The 6,000-nt window shown below is 32.5% G+C and overlaps 1 protein-coding gene across 1 annotated transcript in view; it reads right to left on the reverse strand.

The window, feature by feature from the left end:
* The window catches only part of LOC145256084 (uncharacterized), a 767,766-nt gene that overhangs the window by 172,721 nt on the left and 589,045 nt on the right, over positions 1-6,000 (reverse strand). The gene's annotated exons all lie outside the window — the stretch shown is intronic.

A 6,000-nucleotide genomic window follows, 5' to 3' on the forward strand; every position in this document is an offset into this window, starting at 1 on the left:
ATATATATATATATATATATATATATATATATATACTAGACTACCCGTGACCCGTTGGATCAGTATGGTATATTAGCTATGGAATTAATGTATGAGCGTGACACTTGTGATGTAAAGAAATTAGTTTCTTGTGACATTACAGAAACATTTCCATGAAAGTATATTAAAATGAAAAAAGAATATCGATAGATTTCTATGAGTCGTTCTGTTTATAATTGTTTATTTTTGAAAAAAAAAACAAACAAACTTACAGTCATTGAATTATAAGTGGTTTGCCACACTTATAGGTAAATGTGCACTGAACAGATACCATAATACTTAAAGTTAAATCCAAATTTTGATATATCTTTTTTAAATGAAATTGTTAGTTGAGAGTACAGAATAGTTAAAAACACTCCCCCCATGTTAAGAATGGCTTTTTAAATAGGAATTGAAAATAAATGTAACTTTTTATTTCATTTATTTTAAACAAACATTCATGACCGATTGGATCAAACATTTGATTTATATGTTAATAATAAAATCAATAGAACTAATTAAGATAATACGGAAATGAACAATGTAAAAAAAACAGAAAGTATAAACAATTGCTTATTTGGATAATTTAAACGCAAAAAACAAAAAAACAAACCAAAACGTACACAGTAAAACAGTTGATTATTTACGCTCTTATCGGGTAATGTTTATGCGCGCATGCGCAACCGAATGTCGTAAACCAGAGGTGTATGTTGAGCAAAAAAAAAGCGGTAGTAGGAAAACAGGCTCGAACTCGTACCGCAAAGAGGAAAAGAACGGGAAAAACCTTACGTTTTGCTGTTACGACCACCGCCAAACCGGAAATGACGTAGGTTTAAATGAAGGCTAGACAATCGAATCAAAAAATATCGGCGAAAATGCGACCGTCCCTGTCAAAAAGTGCACAGTCGTCGTCTGAAAGGTCGAACTTCCAAAGGATCATGATCTTGGTAAAATCCGTCACTTCTGTGGAAAGTTTTAGGCAGACATGCAAACATACATACATACATACATTTATATATTGGTAACTAAAAATTTTCGATCCAAACCGATTAAAAAGCTTGCCCTATCTCTGAATAACCTTCATGTAAAATTTCAAATTAAGAGTAATTTGGTAGAGACCGCAGAGGTCAATTGTTTGAAACTCTGACCCCTATTATGATCCCTTTACATATATAGATTTGGGCTCAAATCCAGTTTTTAAGTTAGATCCATGTACAAGGAACCTATATCTAAACTTTCAAGTGTGTAGACCCAAAATTGTCGGAGGAGTTTGGTAGAGTTCTCAAAAGTAAAATTGTTGAACTTTGACCCCTTAACAGCCAAATTTCTAGCGGAAAACACATCACATAGATTTTCTCAAATCTCAGTACCCTGTATATCAAATTTCGAGTCTGTAGACTTTAAATTGACAGACTTATTGCGTAGGGAAATGTACATATACAGACAGATACACAGACACGTTCACTTTTATAGATATACTAGCATGGGTTTCCGGCGTTGCCCGGGTGTTTGGAAGTGTATGCTGACCCCCCCCCCAAAAAAAAAGGTCAATTTTTTTTAACTTCGACCCCTATTATGACCCCTTAACACTTGTTGTTTTTGGCTCAAATCAAGTTATTAAGTTAGATCCATGTCCAAGGAGCCTATATGTAAAAGTTCAAGTGTTTAGACCCAAAATTGTCGGAGGAGTTTGGTAGAGTTCTCAAAGGTCAAATCGTTGTACTTTGACCATTAACAGCCAAATTTCTGGCCGAACACGGATTACAAAGATTTTCCCAAATCTCAGTACGCTGTATATCAAATTTCGAGTATATAAACTGAAAATTGACAAAGTTATTGCGTAGGGAAATGGACACATAGACACATATACACGTTCACTTTTATAGAATAAACAAAAATATATACGTATACATAAATATATATGGAAACAATTTTGTGATTGCTGTAAACTTTTTACGCCAATATTATGCAAGTATATGTCATGTAGAATATCTGCATGAATATAATTACCCGTAATAGTTTACTAAAGATGATCAACCCATCAGAAAACAAAATAAAACAAAAAAAAAAAACTAATAGGGAATTAATTAAAATGAATGTTTCAAAGAATATTCAAATTAACTCGATCTTTTACTAGTAAATGCAAATCCACAACCCATATATAAGAAAATTGTCTTTTCTTTTTAAATAAATAGAAAAGAGGAGGTTTAATATGAATATGAATACACACAAAAGAAAGACGAATTTATAGGCGTATATATATTATCAATGACGTTAGAAACGGTAAAGATTTGTGTTATGTGTTAGAAATTCGGTTGATGTTTCTTGGAATTAGAGGTGACATTGAATATTATATATGGACAGATGGGCCTTTTGAACTATTTGATACTTGAACAAAGGACGTAAGGTCACTAAATCTGATATCGCAAATCGAATTGAAGAGATGTGACGAGTTGCAGTTTACTGCATTGAAAGGACAATTCGCATTTGAAGCAAGTTATCTTTGATAGAACGGTGGATTAAAGAGAACATCAGAAACACGAAACAAAGGTCAATACAAAGCAAATGCAATACGGATATATTGTGCCATATCATCTATGGGAATTTCACATGGCATTTTCAAACTTGCAAATATACGATATACTTATACATGTAGATGAGCTGAATTCGCCGAAATGTTAGAAAAAAATATAATTAGTGCTGCTGGCAAATCTATGCCTTTTCTAATCGCTTATATTTTTTTACAAGATGCGTATTTTGTAACTTTTGTAAGTAATGGAAGAATTGGATAAAAATAGATTTGTATTATAAATGAGAATATAAAGAGAATTCTAAAGAGTAAAATAGGATTTTAATGATTATTATATTTAATTATTCGGAATATTATCGATTAAACACCCCCTTTACAGATTGAACGACACTCTTAGTTTCTTAATTATTTTAAGTAGAAATATGTAATTTGCTATGGAAATGGAAACGAAGTATTTTTATCCTCGGGCCCCTTAAATCTTCAGAGATGAGACCATTCCAGTAATGGTCCGGTCCATGTTGCTTTTGCGGTGGGAATTTTGTTCTGCGCAGTTCTAGGCTGTCCACCATCTCAGGCTTTGCCTTCTCTTTTTGAGAAGGGGTTAGTTTATTACTAATTACCTGCGGCGCCCTCACTAAGTAATGCTGACAGGGCTGTCCAGCCACTCTTGCAAATCAGAATGCCACTCATCTTGAGCTCTGACTTCGGATTTCCACTTTTCGACATTGTCGTCTAAGTTCTTGCAGTGGAAAAGAACTGAACCATCTCTAATCTTCCAAATTCTACCCCCCCCCCTAAAAAAATCAGCGGATTCACTCACCGCCTTCTAAATTATAACTTAATATACAAGGTTTATTGAGTAATACTTTTAGACAACTTTTCATGTGATATATATATATATATATATATATATATATATATATATATATATATATATATATAAAGGAAAAGCGAAAAAAATAAAGAAAAAGGAAATAATTAAATGCTATACAATTGCATTTATTTAAACGCATTTTCTTCCTATTTTACGAATGCTTTCTAGAATATCGAGCAAGTTTCGTCGTTTTATTTAATTAATTTTGTTTTGGATAGTTATAACAACTGAGGAGCATTTTTTTTTTAAATAAAGAATAATAGAACCTCGTGAAATAACCTGTGAGAATATTAAAATAGTTTTATAATGTAAACATTATGTATATAACAACGCAAATAGTAACACATCATTCAATAAGTCCCAAGAATTACATACAAATGTAACAGCTAATAAAAACTCAGCTGATGTTCATAAAGTGTCAATATTCAAATAACCCGAGTCAAAATTTAAGCCAAAATCGAAGATTAGTTTACAAATTACAGTTATTTGAACGAAACTATATTTCTAATTTTGAAAACAAGGAGAAAAATCTTTACTCTGCGTCTTGATAAAAAATTGTTTTCTGATGGTAAATATACTATTCAAGAATAACAATGGCTACATAAGTGTTATTCGTTCTCTGTCCATCAAAAACAACGGTTGCGGTATTTAACTGCAGTAGTTAAAAGAAAAGATTATGCCGAATTCTCAGGTTGCCTAAATCCAGTAGTTGCCCCGTAAAACATCAAGAAAATCCATGAATTTGTTTGACCGATCGTACATTTTAATAGCCGAGGAGTTGAAGATATCAAAAAGTAGTGTATTTTATTTATTTTCCTGAGCATTATTAAATACACAAGTCGTGTTCAGAGCGGGCGAAACTGATAAAAAGGAACTACTCGTCGAAGATTAAGAGTATTGTTTGCAAATTTTTCGACCCAAGAAGTGTTTTCTACATCATCATGTGACAATGAAATATTGAACTACAAATTTACTCTATAGTCAAATCTGCAGTTACCCAAGTGCACAACAGCAATTAAAATTCGCCCAAAGCGATCAAAGAAGCAAACATCAGCCATTTTTGGCGTCCGTATTTTGAAATGTGCAAAGTATTTTATTCATCAATTGCTCTAAGAAAAGAGCAATCATCAATAGTGAATATTATATGACATTAGTAATGCTTCGGAAGTAAAACATCAGAAAACAGCTAAAAATGAAGAAAACAAAATCACTCTTCACCAAAAAAGTGCACGATGTCAGACGTTTATCGCAAGGATAGCAAAAGTACAGATTTCGTCTCCAGCGACCACTGGCTATTTTCATATCACCAAAGAACACCCCAGAGAAAGATATTTGGCTTTAATAAAGAAATGATGTCTGAAACTTAGTCAACAAATCATTCTACAAAACAAAAAACAATAAAATCATTAGAGAATCAGTTAAATCAATGTATCCTTCTTAAGAAGAAGCCCCGATAGGCAGATGGGGAATCACCGTAACATCTTCCCGGAAACTCATGCAGTTACGCTAGCTCCGACCATGTTGGCGTGCATTTCCGTCAGACTTTGTCTGTAATGCCAAGGGGGGGCGTGTTACTGGTCAACTTATCATCCGCTCAGGTCTGCATTCAGAGAACCAATTTTAGCTTCGGGCTGGATAGCTAGAGCAGATGCTGCGACGCACCAAACTAGAAACAGAATACCAATGTCTTAAGAAATAGAATTTTACCATCGTCATGTTATTGAATTTTACTTAAAAGTTGTTCTTTTATTAGTTATGGACAAGTTAGATTACAAAATGAATTACCAAGCAAAAATGTAAGCGGTATGGTTAATAGTATTCTAAAATATCAAAAACAATCAAATAAATTTTGATGTAGGGTGTATAATTAACGATAGAACACATTCTGTCACTTCATTTATATGCTGCCAACTGAAATGAAGTACGCTTGCTCTCAATTATGTAAAAAATTTTCTTTCTAATTTTTAGAAGCATTGGAGCAGTTGTTCACTTCGTAGAAGAATAGGCGTCACAGGGTGGATAAAATGTATCCCCCCAACAATAGTACTGTTTTGTATTACTATGCCTGCTTAAGAAAGTAAAACTCAAGATATAATGATAATAAAATTTATCTTTTATTTTTAATCAAAACCCATTACATGGTATTAACTCTAGATAATGTCTAAAATGTAAAGCTAAAGGCACCTTAAAAGTCAAATTCAAAGAATTTAGCTTAATTAGTCACTAGTCACTATGGGTCAAATTTTATTCCATTCCGAGAAAATATCAACTTTCAAATAGAAAGTTGTGTCCATATTATACCGTCGAAAATCATTGAAAAATACGAGAATGGAACTAAAATTTGAAGAATACTTATTAATAATGATTAATACTTAGTATTACATTTTCATAAAGATTGGGGGGTAAATAATTTTTCACAAAGTATGTTCATCCCACGTTTTGTCTCCTTTGCATTAAACTAAATTAAACTAAATATAACTCATATTACCCACGCTTACGCCTAGTTGTCGTGCTTTCAAATTTATAATGATATGTTGATTAGTTTAGAGGTACTCCTGCATATGTTACAGAAAAAAGC

This window comes from Euprymna scolopes, chromosome 3 (assembly GCF_053919585.1).
Source record: "Euprymna scolopes isolate OS-2025 chromosome 3, ASM5391958v1, whole genome shotgun sequence".
In the NCBI taxonomy this organism is placed as follows: domain Eukaryota; kingdom Metazoa; phylum Mollusca; class Cephalopoda; order Sepiida; family Sepiolidae; genus Euprymna; species Euprymna scolopes.